Source organism: Panthera pardus, unplaced genomic scaffold (genome assembly GCF_024362965.1).
Source record: "Panthera pardus isolate Hobbes unplaced genomic scaffold, ASM2436296v1 HiC_scaffold_13, whole genome shotgun sequence".
NCBI classification, from domain to species: Eukaryota; Metazoa; Chordata; class Mammalia; order Carnivora; family Felidae; genus Panthera; species Panthera pardus.
The window spans coordinates 26,209,313-26,228,156 of NW_026526688.1; the positions used below are offsets into that span (position 1 = coordinate 26,209,313).

The 18,844-nt window shown below is 42.0% G+C and overlaps 1 pseudogene; it reads right to left on the reverse strand.

Annotated features, from left to right (window-relative positions):
• Nucleotides 1–14,501: 14,501 nt before the first annotated feature.
• On the reverse strand, nt 14,502–15,323 carry LOC109277232 (14-3-3 protein sigma-like; annotated as a pseudogene).
• Nucleotides 15,324–18,844: the final 3,521 nt, after the last annotated feature.

The following is an 18,844-nucleotide window of genomic DNA, read 5'->3' on the forward strand; positions in this document are numbered from 1 at the left end:
GATCATGATGAATGGTATTGTTCCCAGGACCTCAAAGCAAAGTACAGACTACACTCACGATGAAGGCAACAGTAGGTCAGAGCTGCACGAATGACTTAGACACATTCCCCTGTGGGAAGACCCCATTTTGCAGAGAAAAAAGCAGATGCAAAACTCCGAGCCAATGAGGGGCATGCTTGGCACCGGGAAAGGAAATGTTTAAATTATATTCCGGAGGTAATTCAGTAGCTCGAGCTACCGGTGATGCAATTTGAGGTGTTCCCTTCCATCAGAAAGACCTAGATGCTCTTATATTTCTTTCGACGCCCCCTTCCCACCGGTCAAACCTCTTATTTCACTTCCCTTCACCTTCTTACAGTAACTGGGATTTAACCATACTGTTTCTGCTAACAGTGCCTGCCTTGTAATCCAATTGTAACTTGGGCTGGCACTTAAAGTGACACATCGCTGTCCCCGAAGCTCCTTTGCTAACTTAGGAGCAGCGCCCCTGACTTTTGTAGCTTTTCAAGGCAAATGAGAAACATGCCTTATTTATTTTATTCATTCATTCATTCATTCATTCATTCATTTTATTTAATTTATTATTTGCCTCTCCACTCTACCTTCTTGAGTTGCAGTCCAGGCATAGAAAGAGGGCAACCAAACTCACTCGGATGACGTGCTTTTAGTGCCCTTCTGAAGCCAGAATGAGAATGAGGCTCCTCTTCCTGGGGGACCATGCCTGCAGCATCTTCGTGCAGCAAGGTTAACACTGACTTGATGTTTTCAACCTTCAAATAGATAGGGAGAAGGTTTGATAAATAAACCCAGGCACTGGCAAACTCGGCAGAAGTATTGAGAATTGGGTGGAGAACAGGGCTTGCCCTCTGCTGCTTCCCTTCCTTCTCCTTTCTGCTCACCTGAGGTCTGGGAGAGCATGCAGGGTCAGTAAGGCTTTCAGAATTGCCCTTCTTCATTTTCCAGGAATCGTGGTCTTTCTCTCCCTCCGGACACTTGCACGATCATACACCTCTTTCTCGGAAGTCACATTTAGTGAGGCGTAATTTCTATATAGTAAATTCACCCTTTTTAGGTATTGCAGATCTACGAATCTTGGCAAACACCTGCAGTCTTGTGACCACCACCACAATCAGGATACAGAATACTTTCATCACCCCAAAAAGTTTCTTCATACCCCTTTGGAGTCAACCCCTTCCTGCCATCTCTAGCCCCTGGCAATAGCTCATCTGTCCCTCTAGTTTTGCCTTCTCTGGAATATCATATTAGGAGAATCATACACCACGTAGTATTTTGTGTCCGGCTTCTTTCACTTAGTGTAAGGCTTTTGAGATATATCCGTGTAGCTCCATGTAGTAGCAATTTGTTCTTTTTTTTTTTTTTTTTTTTTACTTCTAAGTAGTATTCCATGACATGGATATTCAAAAATTTGTTTACCCATCCACCAGGAGATGGATATTTGATTAGTTTGTGCATTTTGGTGATTTTGAATGGAAATTGATTTCAAAAGGTTTTTTTTTTTTTTTGCAAGTTAGGTCAATATTGTTTTTTAGTAACTTACCATAACTTACTCATGTAACAATTAGCAACTATACTTTCGGTTTGATTTGATACTAAGAAATTATCTTTTAGGGTGCCTGGGTGGCTCAGTTGGTTAAGCAGCTAACTTCGGCTCAGGTCATGCATGATCTCATGGTTTGTGAGTTCTACCCCACGGCAGGCTCTGTCCTGACAGCTGGAGCCTGGAGTCTGCCTCGGATTCTGTGTCTCCCTCTCTCTCTGCCCCTCTGCTGCTCATGCTCTGTCTCTCTCTCTCTCTCCCTCTCAAAAATTAAACATTAAAAGAAAAATTTTTAAAAAAGAAATTATCTTTTGCCTTTTCAGCTGAAGCATTTGTTCCAAAATATGATCATAACCAGGGCAGGCTGGCCATGGGAACTTGTCACAGATGTTTCAACAGGCAGTCTTCTTTCTGTACTTGCCATTCAAGGCCTATGACTTTCCACTTGGAGAGCAGAGCACTACCTCTTATCCCTATCTGAACAGGCAAATGTACTGCTGGCCAAAGGGACTGAGAAGGTGGCCATTATAGCTGCCCAAGGTCCAGCAGTCCCTTTTGCAATAAGGCCATGATGTCAATAATTGTATGTGAACGGATTGTCAAGTTCCTCCATAGGAAACTAGGGGCTCAACTTTAATTCTTCAAACTCTGTTACATATTGAAAATTTCATACCTGAGAAGGAAGAAGAGCAGTACCTATAAAGACATCAAATTGCCAAGATGTGTTAAATGCTGATTTATCATATAGCGAATGCACCTAAAATGGAATTTGTGTTTTAGATACATTCGCCTCAGGCATCATAGTGTTACAACATGCCGTGGTATTGTGGTATCATGTTGCAAAACTATCCCTGTTGAAACTTCCCTCTCTCTCTAACCTCCTTCTTTTCCCAGAAAGGGGGGGGGGGAGGAGAGAAAAAGGGGTTAGGGAGTGGAGAAGAAGGAAGTAGAAAACTTAGGTCTAAATACAGCAGTTTTTATCTTAGAATCTCAAAAGTTGTTTTCAGAATCAACCCGCTTGCCAGAATCAACCTGACTGCCAGGACAGGGGAAACTAGGGAGGAAGTAGAAAGAATTTTTGTGGAGAACCACAATGTGGTGGTTAATTTCATGTGTCAACTTGGCTGGGCCATGGGTTACCCAGATATTTGGTCAAACATTATTCGGGATGTTTCTGCTGAAAATATTTTTTGAATGAGATTAACATTTAAATTTGTGGACTGTGAGTAGAGTGTATTACTTCCATAATGCCGGTGGGCCCCGTCCAGTCAGTTGAGGCCTGAATAGAACACAGTCTTGACCTCAGGAACAAGAAGAAATTCTGCCAGCCGACTGCCTCTGGATTTGAACTGCAACTTTGCCCCTGAGTCTCCAGCCTGCCATGCAGATTTTCGATTTATCATACTTCCACAATTACAGGGGCCAATTCCTTAAAATCTCTCTCTCTCCCAACCCCTTCTCTTTCCACACACACACACACACACACATCCTGTTGGTTCTGTTTCTCTGGAGAACCTTGACTAACACACGCCACAAGTCAGTGGCAGATTGAGTGCAGTGGTTGATGACAGAGGCTCTGGAGCCAATTATCTGACCTCAAACGAAGGCTCTGTCAATCATCAGCTGGGTTCAGTTTCCTCATCTGGGAGGCAAGTCTACTCCCCTTGTGGAAATGTGAAGGCACAAGGGCTCTAGGAACCCAGCTGCAATCATCATTATAATTAATATCTGAGTCCGAGTGGCACTTCTTTAAAAATTGGCCCAGGTTTGCAAAGAAATGTACTGTTTCTAGAAGCCTTGAATATGGCAGTGTTCACAAGTTTTGGGATGACAGAACAGTTATATCTAGGTAAGCCTTTCTATCAAGATTTATCTACTTGTTATCAAGTACTTACAATGCAGAGTTTTACCTAAATTCAATCCACCAAACAAACACACAGTGAACATTATTATCCCAATTTTATAGGTAAAGAAACAGGCAGAGAGGTGAAGAATGTCACCTGAGGTCACACAATAAGGCAATAGCACAGACCTTGGGGGACTTGTCACCACAACATCAAACTGAAAGCAAGACACACATGCCCATACACACACACACATGTGCACACATGCACAAAAACTCCTAAAGAATCACAAAATTTCCACAGTTGGGAAAATATTATACAATTTATTCCAACCCTCTCTCAAGCCGTTAATCTCTTCCCTAGCATCCGCTTAAACGAGCACTGAGCCTCAGCTAAATATTTTCTGTCCAGGAACCCAACGGCTACTGAAGCAGCTATTTCTATTTTTGGATAGCTCTAAATGTATCACTTTGTTGTTTTGTTTGCTTCTTATACAAGCCCAGTCTATTTACCAATGTCTCCTCCCCTTCGGTGACAATCCTGTACCTGGGAGCCAGGCAGGCTATTTGCACACGGGTATGTGCTTCCCTTGTCCAATTCATCTTAATTTGAACGATCTATGTGGCAGAGTAATTTTGAAATATCAAGTAGTTTTGTTGGTGCGTTTACACATTTCTATGTACCTGCCTTGTCCTTCCTTCATAAATCACCTAGGACATTTCTGTCTACTGCCTCAAGGAAGGGAAAACAGTGGAAGACTGAGGACACAGCCAATTCTGGGACAGAGCAGAAGGAGCGTTGCATTGGAAGGAACTTTTCAGGTACCAGTGAGGACACCGGTGTGCCTGATGACGAGGGCCTCTCCGGGATGCCGGCCCAGATGGGCAATGTCCAAGGACTAGATGAATCCCAGACTCCATAGTGCCCTAGACACCACAATGGGGCATGAAACAAAATTTCAGTTGGGTGATAGAAGAATCTAGTTATAGTCCTCGCTCAACTGAGTGTACCGAATGAGATCTACATCGGCTTTAATTCCTCAATGAAAAGAAACTAGAGAAAATGATTCTCTGCCTTGGGAATAGTCTTATCCCTGGAAGGGTCTGGATAGAAGGGCGGGAAATCATGGTCCCAAGAAAATACCCTGAGAGTCATGGGCATATATGTTTATCTTATATTGGTTCCTCAGCTCATTCCATCCAGCTGTCAATATTTCTTCAAAAAAAATTTTAGTAAGGGCTTGGTGCATGCCAGCAATGTGCCGATCACTGGAAAATCAAAGACAAGGGAGCTTGTTATCAGGAGGAGAACTAAAATGTAAGCAAGCACGTGGGAATGACAAAATTAAATTGGTTTAAAAACATGTAAGATGGTCTCAGTTTCCTTTCCTCTTAAAGGATCTGCTTAAAGGAAGTTACCTGAATTTTTATTTTTAAAAGTGATTATTATTAAGTAGCCAAGGTGCTATTGAATCTATCTCTTGAACCTCGTGAGACCCTGAAAGAGACCGTCAGGGAGTAGAAATTCTAGAGAGCTGAACTTTACAATCGTTGGGATCACCCTGTGGAGTGCAACTCCACTCATAGTTCACAGGCAGGCAGGCTAGGCAGTGTTTGGCTTTCTTGCTGGTGATTGTGGCCTTTTGTAGGACAATGTAAAGGCATGAACTAGATAACATTATTGAGCAGTGGTGCTCTGTGCTTGACACGTATTATTTTATTTCATCCTAGCAACAACCAATGAAATAAGTACCATTGTTAACTTGTATTATTGATAAGGAAATAAAAGCTTAGAAGGTAAAGTAACATACACGGGTAGTTAGGGGTAGCGCAAAAATTCAAGTCCAAGTCTGATCCAGAACAAAATCATTTACCTGCTATATATTATTGCTCCCTAAAAAAATGCAGAACAGGCATTTTAAAACCCAAAGAGTTATACATCAGTCCTTCTGGACTAGTATCCTTCTGGATCTATTATGAATGCCAGTATCATGAGTAACAGACTTCTCAAGGATCTCATTTTTTACTAGTTTGGGAATTAGTCATATGGCCCAACCACCTTTAAGAGAAGGACACAAATAATTACTTTAAAACTTGAGACAGTTTAACCGAATTACTCAGGAAAAGGGCAATCCGGTTTTAAACAAAGACAAGCTGAAACTCTGCAAAATGTTCTTATGTTAGCTACTTGACTATTAAGATTCTCTTAATAAAGTTGTAAACTGTCATAAAAAAAAAAAAACTTGGAACATTATCTGGGTTTGGGAACTACGAAGTCAGTGATTCTTCTGGGATTATCTCTTTTGAATTAGCGCAAGTCATGGCCTGCCAAGAAAATTACTCTCCAAAGCACAAGAAACACGTCTAGTGTGGCTGGTACCCTTGTTTACATAACAGTGTTTATGCTGTATGCATAGATACACATCCACACACTGTATACACACACCTTTCAGGCACACCAGTTGAGAGGTTTTTGTGGTTTGCCATTCTTCCATTGCTTCCAAGAGACCAGAGTTAGCCCTGTCTTCATTCTATGACTCTTCTGTTCCAATCTAAGACTATATTTGCCTTGGCTTTTTCCTTTTGTGTGGAATCCACACTGATGATCTCACAGCAGGTTGCATTCAGTATTGCACCTCCTTCTCCTCTCCAACGATTTCCCATCACCCCTCATTATCACTGTTTTCACGTGCTCTGTAGATTTGTTTCCTGGACAAATGTCCAGGCAGTGATGAGGTTAGTCACGTACTGCTAGAGTAATGACACCATAAAGAAGGTGGGGGGGGGGGTGCCCAAGGGTGGTGCCTGATGTAAGACGTCATAGGAACATGGGGGAGGGGGATGGGAAGAGCTAGCTATTACGGCACAAGGGATATTTCCCAGCAGAGATGGTATCTGATCAGGATCTCATAGGATGAGTAATAGCTGTTCCCAAGAAAGCGAAACCACATGGAAGGGCAGGGAAGAGTCTGGACCGAAGGATGCACCACCTCATTTGTTTTGGAGACCCTTACCTTTGAGCGAGCTCCTGCTTCACCCCACTGCCTGCTGCCACAGTGTGGACGCTACCAGGGGAAGATCGAGGAAGCCATCTTTGAAATTGACAAAATGCCTTCTGACCTCTGACCTCAGTTAAGCTCTAACTTCTCTGTCTGTGCCTTCCGGAAACAGTGCCTTGTGGTAGAAAACACATGGGCAGCTTTTTTCCTCCAAGTGCCTTGCAGGGTAGGCTCGCCCTGGGTGGTGCCGGTTGTAGCTATCACCACGGAATCCCCTCCCCCGCCCCATTTTTTAAAAAGTTAATTTATTAATTTTTAAGAAGGAGATTGATAAAGAGCATGTGAGTCCACGCAATAGTTCAGAGCCTGATGCGGGGCTCCAACCCAAGAGTCAAACGCTTAACGGACTGAGCCACCCAGGCGCCCCGGAATTCCCTTTATCTGGACTAGATGAGACGTAAGATCTACCAGTGGTGCATTTAATCAAAGAACTGCCCTTAGGACTTTCCTTATTTAGCGAAACTATTGTTGACAAATCAAAACTGCACGCACGCTCACACCCACGATTTATTCAAGGTATGATACTAAGTATAAGTAACAGCTTCTTTCCAGAAATCTTTGGCTCCAGAAAAGAGAGTTCAGATGTCTGGTGGTTTCATAAACATCTTCGATTAAAATTCATGTTAGCACAGTTTCTGCGGGATCTGATTTCACACGAGACAGCGCCCAGTGGGGCATGTATAATTTCCATGTATGTAATTTTTCCCTCTAATGTGCACACACTTAGAAATGTCTTTTTCCTGCATTAAATAAGAAATACAAATTTTAATAACACACTTCCTGAATAAAAACTTTAGAAAGTTTGCTGCTAAGTTTGATGTTTGGAAGATTAATAATTTCAGAGCTCACATGTTAGTGTTAAGATTTGCTGGTAGCCCTCATCAGGTCTACATAATACAGTTTTGTGTAGTGACATGGGCACTGCCTTACACAGTTGTGACATGAGTCCATGATATTCAGCACATTTTGGAGCAAAAGCATGACACTAAGACCCTTTCTGACAGGCTCCCATTTTGCCCCTTGCCGTATTACAATGGGGACATTGTTTTTCCAAGTCCGTCATGAGACCAGCACTATCAGATTATGGCTTGATAGCTATTTATCACTTTGAGTTGATGTAAAAACCAGGCATTTCTAATCACTTACAGCTTAGGAAGACCACAATGTTATCAGAGAAGAAAGTTTTAAAGAAATATTAAAAAAAAAATTTCACAAACATTTTAAGTAAACTCTTGAAGAAATCTGGCTTCCCACTCAAATATTTGGCTAAATAATACACTAAGCAGTTAAATTTGATCACTTTTCTAAACACCTTCTATTTTATATATTTAATGTGGAGAGGGCCAGAGGCCACAAAGAATTTCACTGTTCCTTCCAGGATTTATCACAAATACCTTGTGTTTTACTTCTAGGAGGTATTACAAAGAAAAGCTGGGACAAGATAAGAAAGAGGTCTTAGCTGATTTTATTACATCTGATGCATTAGTCAATTGATTGAAATGATCAGATAGCAGATGTACCTCAGCGCAAAGGAAGTAATCCCCTGAAAGCTAGAGGCAAGTGTTGGGTGAGAGAGGGGATCACACCATGAGGACTTTGCCCGCCCTCTGAGTAACAGCCTTCTGTCCTGCGTGGCCATCATAAGCATCCTTTGAACACCTCAAACCTAATGTTCATACAATGAGGGTTAATTATCTTCCCATTGTCTGCTTCTCCTACCAGACTGTGAGCTCCCTGATGCCAACCATATATTATTTAAAATGTTTTCCCAAATCCTGGCCAGACAAGATGCTCAATAAGCATTTTGGAGGAAGGAACGAAGGGAGGAAGGGAGGGAGGAAGAAGGAAAGAAGGGAGGGATGAAGGGATGGAGGCAGGGAGGGAGTGAAGAAGAGAGAGGCAAAAGTTCACATATAATGTTTAAAAAGGTATTGGTCAAAGTAAAACATGTATTTAGTTTGAGGAGCCATTTTATTAAGAACCAAGTATGATTTACTCAGAATTAAAACACAAGTTATAGGGGTGCCTGGGTGGCTCAGTCAGTTAAGCATCTAACTTTGGTTTAGGTCATGATCTTGCAGTGTGTGAGCTCAAGCCCAGCTTTGGGCTCTGTGCCTGAAGCCTGCTTTGGATTCTGTGTCTCCCTCTCTCTATGCTCCCACCCTGCTCATGCTGTACCTCTCTCTCTCTCAAAAATAAACATTAAAAAAATAAATTTAAACACAAATTATAACTTAACAAGTACTATGGGCCTTTTGTAATGAAAAATAAACACAATACCTTTTAAAAGGCTTTCAAGCACTAAATATAAACTAAACTGATGAGATTTTTCAATCTCAAGAATTACCCAGGGTAGGAGCTTTGTGAAGAGTTAACAGGCAAAAAGAGAGAGATTGCTTGCAGGAGGCCAAGTGGATTATTTGCATAAATATTAGTCACTACAAACTTCCAAAGGGTTTTAAAAGTGAACAAAGAAAACAGCCTTAAGGGAAACAAAAGCAAAAATGAACTATTGGGACCTCATCAAAATAAAAAGCTTCTGCACAGCAAAGGAAACAGTCAGCAAAACTAAAAGGCAACTGATGGAATGGAAGAAGATATTTGCAAACTACATATCAGATAAAGGGTTAGTATCCAAAATCTATAAAGAACTTATCAGACTCAACACCCAAAAAATAAACAATCCAGTGAAGAAATGGGCAAAAGACATGAACAGACACTTTTCCAAAGAAGACATCCAGATGGCCAACTGACACACGAAAAGATGCTCAATATCACTCATCATCAGGGAAATACAAATCAAAACCACAATGAGATACCACCTCACACTGGTCAGAATGGCTAACATTAACAACTCAGGCAACAACAGATGTTGGCGAGGATGCAGAGAAAGAGGATCTCTTTTGCACTGCTAGTGGGAATCCAAACTGGTGCAGCCACTCTGGAAAACAGTATGGAGGTTCCTAAAAATATTAAAAATAGAACTGCCCTATGACCCAGCAATTGCATTACTAGGTATTTATCCAAGGGATACAGGTATGCTGTTTCAAAGGGGCACATGTACCCCAATGTTTATAGCAGCACTATCAACAATAGCCAAAGTATGGAAAGAGCCCAAATGTCCATTGATGGATGAATGGATAAAGAAGATGTGGTGTATATATACAATGTAGCATTACTCAGCAATCAAAAAGAATGAAATTTTGCCATTTGCAACTATGTGGATGGAACTGGAGGGTATTATGCTAAGCAAAATTAGTCAGAGAAAGAGAAATATCATATGACTTCACTCATATGAAGACTTTAAGACCCAGAACAGAGGAACATAAGGGAAGGGAAGCAAAAATAATATAAAAACAAGGAGGGGGACAAAACATAAGGGACTCCTAAATATGGGGAACAAACAGGGAGTTACTAGAGGGGTTGTGGGAGGGGGGATGGGCTAAGGGGGAAAAGGGGATGGGTAAGGGGCATTAAGGAATCTGCTCCTGAAATCATTGTTGCACTATATGCTAACTAACTTGGATATAAATTTAAAAAATAAATTAAAAAAAAAAAAGAAATCAGCCTTATGTATTATACTTATATATTATGAAAACAAACTATTGTAGTAAGTCTTACTGATGAGTGGTTGATTGAATTCTTTGTCAATGGAGTTTTTTCTTTTCTTTTTTAACATGGATAATGTACATATGTTGGTTAATCATTAGAGGACTCCCAGTCTTCGTCTTTGTTCTACTCCTTAAACAAGAAGTTGTAAATCCTTGGGGTTTCCTTGGAGTTATCTTAGGTAAAGTCCAAAGTTTAAGGTAGTGTTCTATATACCATAAACCTTGCTACCATGGTACCCCTAACGGAGGCAAAGATTCAAAGGAAAGGACCTGATGTTCTGGCATAGTCTTTACTCTGCCTGACTTCAACCTATTTCTTTAAAGATTCCTCATACTTGGCTTTTTACCCCATGACCTATTTAGACTTTTTTTTTAATATATTTTTTTTTATTTGAGAACAGTTTTAGATGAGAAAACTTGTAACAGTAGTACAGAGAGTTCCCATACACCCTGTACCCAATTTCCCTTATTATTAGCATTACATTAGCAAGTTCATCTGTTATAATTAATGAACCAATATGGATACATTATTGCTAACTAATAATAATGTAGTTTACTCAGATTTCCTTAATTTTTACCTAATATCCATTTCTGTTCCGGGATTCTGTCTAGGATACCCTGTGATATTTAGTTGTCAAATTTTCTTAGGCTCTTGTTGACTTTAACAGTTCCTCAGACCTTCCTTTGATCATTTTGAGGACTGGTGGTCAGATATTTAATAGAACTTGCCTCAGTTGGGGTCTGTCTGATGTTTTCCTCATGGTTAGACTGGGGTTATGGGTTTCTGGTAGGAAGACCACAGATAAAGGGCACCTCCCATCACATCATATCCAGAGAACATACTAATCAATATGATTTATCATTGTTGCTGTTGACCTTGCTCTCCAGGCTGAGGTGCTGTTTATCAGTTTTCCCCACCGCAAAGTTACACTTCTCCACTCTTTTCCATACTATACCCTCTGGAAGGAAGTCACTTAAGCACAACCCATATTTGAGAAGTGGACACTCAAGCTCCACCTCCGTGAAGGCAGAGTACAGAAATTATTTGGGGGGGCGCCTGGGTGGGTCAGCGGGTTAAGCGTCCAACCCCAGCTCAGGTCACAATCTCATGGTTCATGGGTTCAAGCCCCGCATCAGACTCTGCGCTGATAGCTCAGAGCCTGGAGCCTGCTTCAGATTCTGTCTCCCTCTCTCTCTGCCCCTCCCCTGCTCATGCTCTGACTCTCTCTCTCTCAAAAATAAACATTAAAAAAGTGTTTTTGAATAAAAAAAAGAAAAGAAATTATTTGGAATTATTGAGATTTGTCTCTTTTTTCCAATTCATTTATTCAATCATTTATTTATAGTAGCATAAACTTATGGATATGTTGGTTTTTTTTTTTTTTACTTTATATTATAATCCAATTCTACTTTATTTTGTTGCTCAAATTGTTCTAATTTTGGCTTCAATTAGGAGTTCTTTCAGTTGGTTCCTGTGTCCCTTTGACATACCCCTATCATTGTGGGGTTTTGTTTGGGGGTTTCTTTTTTCTCCAGAATTTTTTTTGTTTTTTGTTTTTTGGGTTTTTTGAACTTTCTGGCACTCTAAAATACTCCAGGTTCATCTTGTGTGTTTCCTGCCATGGTCCTAGAATCAGCCATTTCTCCAAGGAGTCCTGGTTCCTTTTATTGGAGAATGCTATAAGAAACCAAGATTTGAGTTCTAGATGTGCTGGCTTCTAGGTCCTCTCAGCTGACAGAGCAAGGAAATATATGTGCATGTTCTAACTCCTATCTGTACACATGTCTATAAATATTTGCACATACATATGTACCAGAAGTACATCCAGATACATCTATACCTATATTCAGCTAAACATAAGTTCATACAGTGTTTCCATGTGAATGTGAATGTGAATCCACTAACACAGGGATCATTCTAGCCTTCTCCCTTTGCTTATCTGTCAATTCTCCTTCCGACAGTGAGAAAGCTGATTCCCATCATTGGTTATCCATTCACTTACTTGTTCATTTCCACTATGTTTAGCAGTAACTCTTGGTAATCTGCACTCCTATGGAAAACAACTTTATCAACTAAAACACAAAGCTTACGTAGATTCCTTTGTGTTTGGTCTTACAGATGCCACTCATTTCCAAAGTTACTAAGGTCAGTGCCACCCCCCATCGTCCCCGCCCCACCCCCAGCACACATACCCTCAGTGAATTTGTCACACATTTACTTTCTGCATCCCATCCCTGGGATCCCTCACTGCCCAGATGATTTTTTAAAATCTGCCTACATTCATGTTCATGCTTGGTACAGATTTATTTTAATATTAAAATAATGTTTTAAATTACTTAACAACCAGCAAAAATGATAAACCACAGAGATTTATTAATCCAACAAGTATTTTCCCAGTGCCTCCCTTGTGTTAGGACTTACAACTGTCACTCTTTATCTTGGAGTTCCCTTGGGGCATCCCTGGTGTCTCCCTGCATAACCGAGGCATATGCGTGTCAGCTTAGGAAGCACGAACCAAGGAAATTGGATTGTGATTATTTATGGCCACATCTCTAAAATTCTAGGATTCTTTAGATTGGTGTAACCACATCTCCCTCAGCGGTTCCAGAGTCTGCAAAACGAGTCTATTTGGAGAACTGCATTTACATAAGGTGAGAATTGTTTTTTTTTTTTTTTTTCTTACTGCTCTTTTGCTCCTAGAGAGAAAGTAATTTAAACTGCAGGGGAGGATAATAACCACCAAAGTCAACTACCAGCTTTTGTCTAACACATATGCCATCAGTACAACTTAAATTATAATCCCCTTTGTCATTCTGGGTTTGCTGAAAACAACAATTAAGTTGCTCTACACTTTCAAGGGATCTACTATATTGTTGTTTTATGGGCTTTATTTTTTGCACCCACCGCATTATCCAAACAGCTAATGAAGTTGCATGTGTAAAATTATGCCCATAAAGGATGAAAAGGCAATGGTTGGTTGTTGCTCTTATCTTTGGGGGTGGTGATGGGAAAGAGGACTTGCTGGCATTAGCAAATTCACAAATGGATTCGCTTCCTTAAGGGCATTAATGCTTTGTAACTCTTTCCAACTTAATCTTGCCTGACTCTTTGGATGACCATCTACCCCATGGTTGTCTAAGTTTGTCCCCAGTGGGGGATGCTTATTTCTAACACTGCCACAAAACGTCGAGGACTTTGTAGGAGAATGCTCTAGAGTTGTATGATTGAGTAAAAAAATTGAAAAGACGAAAATCTTAACACTTACTAAGACACTGGGCTCTATCTTTTGATGTGCAAAACGGTCACTTTGAGGAATGGAAGCTCTCTTTGGGGTGGAGTCTCCCCTGTGGTGGGAGGACTGTTCAGTAGGACCTTTCAACAAGTTAGTTATAAAACAAATGACTGCCCCTTGTCAAAGGGACACTGGAATCTAGAGAAGGAATCCAGGGACTGATGCTTCAGGTGGATGCTATTAGGTACTTGGCAATGGTGACCAGATATTCAATGGGGAATAGATATATCTATTATAAAAAGATAGAAAATGGTGTCCCCCAAAACTTTCCAGAATATTACTTTTGTTCATTGGAGGTATGTTAACTTTGTTGTCTAAACATTTGCTTTTAAAAAATTAGGAGCAAGAACCAGCTTCATCAGGAAAAACAAGCTTACTTGAACCTCTGTTCATTTGGGGCTGGAAGGAATAAGAAAAGGAGTGGCCGGGCCTGGGGTCCCTGCAGCCTCGCCTGTGTTGTCGCCTGGATGAGCTGTTATTTAAGGTGACCTGTGCTGGCCCCTGGGAGAGTGCCCATGGCTCCGGTGATTGCCTTGCCATGCTCTGGAAGAAGGGGTGGGTGTTCCCCCAAAGAGGAGAAACAATGGTCACTCTTCCTGGGACAGGAAAAGGGTGGGTTTGGGACTGGCAAGGTGAGGTTGTTCTTTTTTTCTGGGAACTGAGCTGGGCCTGGGCTCTGAGGTATGGGGAGGTGTATGGCACCCAAGCCAGGGTGTGGAGGTGGGGTCTGAGCCTAAAATGCCAATAGTGTAAAATTCTACAAGCTGTTGTGAGTTCCACTTAGCTTGTGACCAAGTCCTCTGTTAAGCCTTACTAAAAGCCTGACCTCCAGTGAACTAGATACCATGTATAGATGTACTAGAGGGAATTAAGGAGAACCATCTTCCTGTAGCCTACAGACAGAGATGGTTGGCCTAGAAGAGCTGTATTTTTTTTTTTTTTTTTTTTTTTTGTCACAGGGGAACTTTATTGGGGGGAAACATGGTCACATGCAACAGGCATGCTTTCCCTCACATTCTCATTCTTGGACACACACACACACACACTCATCTCCAGCCTCTCCCACACACATAGTCCAGTTCTCAGCCACAGGGGTGGGACACTCCTCAATTCCTAAGATCCGGAAGCAATAGGGGCAGGAGAGAGTCAAAGAGGTGAGCAGTGAAGTGGTTCACAGGTGGGGGTCTCCCACCCCATCCGGGTCCCGTCTGTGGGAGGGAGCAGGGGCAGCTCAACGTGGGGCTCCTCAAGAGCCTCACCCCCACTTCCCTGATGTCGTCGGCCGCCCCCAGCGTCAGCTTGTCTTGCAGCCACTGCATGATGAAGGTGCTGTCTTTGTAGGAGTCCTTGGTGAGGATGTGTAGGTCAACCACGGCCTCATCCAAGGTGCTCTTGGCCAGTGAGACCGTCTCCTCTGGGCTGTTGAAGATCTCATAGAGGAAGACAGAACAGTTCAGGGCCAGGCTCGGGTGGATAGGGTTGGTGTGCAGTATCTCCTTGCTGATGTCTATGGCCTCCCGGGAGGCCCACAGAGCAGAGATGTTTTTAGTTGTCACTGGTGGCCACCTCTGCCAGATAGTGGGGCAGTCAGCCTTCATTTTTGGGTGGAAGAGCCTGCTTTCAGCGTCACCAGTGTCCTTGATGAGGTGGTGTCCAGCAGGTCCTCCACGATGTCACACACCTCCTGGAGCTCGGTCTCCACCTTCTCCCAGGACACTTGCACCTCCCGGCCCTTCTCGTTAGCCCGCTTCATCGCTTTTCTGCTCAGCACTGAGCAGATCCCTCTGGGCAGCACTCTGATCACCCACCACGTCCTTGCAGGCCACTGAGAGCCGGTTTCAGTCTTCACAGGATAGCTCCTCCCCTTTTCCATGGCACTCTTCATGAAGGCTGCCATGTTGTCATGGCCCTGGCCTGCTCTGCCAACTTGGCCTTCTGGATCACAGTGGCTCCCTCCATGGCTCTGGGGACAGACAGACAGGCAGCAGGCTAACTGGCTGCCTTGAGACCAGTGCCAGACCCAGGGCAGCAGCAGTAAAGGCCACAGGCCAAGAAATAAGAAATGAGCAAAACCAGACTTGTCCCTGAGAACATACGTTTTGCACCTTGAGACACCTCACACTGGCTGGGAGGCATGGGATGAGGATGTATGTGGGTGCTGGGGAGGAGGGGACCATATTCCAGTAACTAAACCTGGGGGAGGGGCCCGTGCATGAAGACAGTAACTTGTTTCAGTTCAAGGTCATAGTTTGGAATGCCAGGAACACAGAGGCTACACTTAGTTTTCATCAGCTTCCTAACACTTTTCTATAAAATTTCTACCATGAAAGGTATGCTATTGCTCATCGGAAGCAGCTTCCATACTTAATTGGAAAAAAAAAAAAAACCCTAGCATTTCAAAATAGAACAATATTTTAAATATTTTAAGATAACAACAGTCTGTGGAAGCCTCACGACCCCTTTCTCTTCTCAACCCTTAGTGTATGTGTGTTCACGTGCACACACATTCACTGTTCCCTCTCAAACATCCTCAGTGCAGGTGGAGGACTTATGTTCTTACAATCTTAAAACCTTCGATTATAACTCACGCTAAAATAACAAAGGTAATAAAATGTGTAGGTGGAAGCTTGCCAAACATTTGTAGAGTACCGTACCGTTCATAAAGCGCTTTAAAAATATTTGACTTCATTTGAATAATGCTTTTCTGCCAGTGTTCTGGTAGAAGTTTCTTTCTTATTTTATTTGTTAGCTGAGGTATATAAAACAGCTCATTTTAAAAGACTAGGCAGACGTTAGCTCCAACTAGCCTCAAAGGGTTAGCACAGGAGAACTGTGTTCAATTTCCATTCTTGGTATCACAGGCCTTGATCTCTAAACAAATACATGAAGTGGGTCTCTAAATTCTGAGTGGAAGTAAGCTAATCATTGACATTCGAGACACTCTGCTACTTGACACACTTAAACAATAAATGCCCAGCCACTCTACAAACTAAGTTTCTACTGTGGTGAAGAATTATCCCCTTAAGGGGCCCACACAGCTCTGTTGCGGTGTTTGTCAGACTGCAACCTGTCTGCTCCCTTTTTGGTATCACTCCGAGTGGCCAGCTCAGAGATTGGCACAAAGGGAGTGGCTACTGTGTCTTTGTTGAACAGGGAAAAATAAGGTAATTGCCACCAAAGGAGAACTCTGTCAGTCGCAGGTGCTTGCTAACAAGTGCCAGATTGAATCCTCTTATCTACTATGTGGTGTATTAATCATAATCCTATTCCCAGGCAGAAAAACAGAGCCTGTGATATAATAAGACATACATATTTGGTATTTGTCCTCAGTTCCTGGCACTGTGCCCTAAAACACTTGTAATTTCCTGAGCGACAGGGGTGATAAAGGCATCTTTTGTTACAGTATTGGTCTTAGTCCCTGACTCCCGACATAAGAGTTTTAAGCTGTTGGGATCCTGGAGTGATAAGAATGTGTTTTGTATGCTAACGAGATGATGTGGTTGGGGACCCCTAGATAGTTCCAGGATGGGGGCTGGTCACCAGAAAGACCAAGACATGATCACAGGGTTAGAACTTTCACCCCCACTCTCTGATTTCAGGGGAGGGGAGTAGGGGAGAAGCTGGAGATTGAGGTAATCACCAGGGGCCATGCTTTAATCAATCATGCCTATTTAATGAAACTTCCATAAAGATCCTGAAACTATGTTGGGGGAGAGGGTGGTCAGAGAGCCTCCTGGTTGGTGAGCACATCAAGGTGCTGGGAGGGTGGTGCACCTGGAAAGGGCATGGAAGCTCCAGGCCCCTTCCCATATACCTTGGCTTGTGCATCTCTTCAACGTGCCTATTCCTGAATTGTATTCTTTATAAGCCAGTAATGGTAAGTAATGTGCCTTCCTGAGTTCCATGAGCCATTCTAGCAAATTACAGAACCCAAGAAGAGGGGTATGGAAATCTTCAATTTTGTAGCTAGTCAATCGGTTAGAAGTATGGGAGGCTGCCACAACTTGTACTTCCATCTAAAGTAGGGGACAGGTCTGTGGGACTGAACCCTTAATCTCTGGGTAGCTAGTGTCATAATTGAGTTAAATTGTAGGACACCCACTTGGTGTCTGGAAAGTTGGAGAACTGCTTAATGTGGAAACCCCACATTTGGGGCCATAAGTGTTGAGTAAAAATGGTTTATAGAGGCTCAGAGAGGCTAACTTGTTCAACTTCTACAACATGAGAGTGGGAGAGCTGGGATCTGAACCAAATACAGTGTTGTCTTCTGTGTTACCTGTTTAATTTCTGGAACATTCATATTAATTCCAGTACTGACAAAAAATGTGTTTCACGAGAAACCCACAGTACCACCTCAAAATGAACAGTTTTGTAACCTTTACCAGAGGAAAAATGAGCCTAGATACACCACTGAATGTCACATTGCATTTATATGGCTGGAGCACTATATCTGGAAATGAAGACCGGGTCCCAGGTTCCCTATGGACTAACAGTATTATTTCTCATAAGATACATGGTCTCTCACTTTGGCTTATTTTCTTCTCTTCTTTCAAAACATAAGTAACTTATTAACCGTGTTTTTGCTTATGAAATGATAGGAAGCTTCAGGAAATCACATTGTGTGCTTCAGAGGAACAGGTTGGGAGAAAGGTTTGAGAAATAGTTGGGGGATCACTCCCACTAACAAAAATGCCGCTCCCACAACCACCACCAGCATCCGGTTTCCTTAGGCTGAGACGGATGTGGTAGTTTTTTTCTTCCTTAAGCCAATATCACATCTATGATTTTCCTTTCACTAAAAAGTTATATCCCATCATTACCCATGCCTGTTCAAACCGCAAATATTTTAAACATGACTCTGACAGGACACAGATTTTTAGTAAATAAAAGCAAATATCCAAGCTGCATTAATGGCAAAGGTAGTTTGCAAACTTCTCTCTTTGATCAAATTCTTCTCATTGTTTATTTGGAAGTGGTCAGCTTCCAAAGTGTCTTTGAAGTAAGTTTGAATATATCTTTTTCCTCTTCCTCTACCTCTCAAAACACACACACACAAACCATTTCTTTCTATAGTAATATTTAGTTCGTGGTTATGGATTTATGTTATACCTATATGAATGTTTCAGTGCCTGGTTTTTGAGGTCTGCAATCAATACACTGTATGTTTAACTGGTGATCAGACTGGCTGTACATCATAGCTTCTAATCTATAATGACTTGTATTATAAAACAATCCCTATGTTTAAAAACTGTAATTAGTAGGGGCACCCAGGTGGCTCAGTTGGTTAAGTGTCTGACTTCAGTTCAGGTCATGATCTCACGGTTCTGAGCCTGCTTGGGACTCTTTGTGTCTACCTCTCTCTCTCTCTCTGCCCCTTCCCCCACTTGCACTCTCTCTCTCTCTCAAAATAAATAAGTAAAATTTTAAAAATTCTTTACAAAAACTGTAATCAGTATATAATGACTGTTAAGATTAACTTC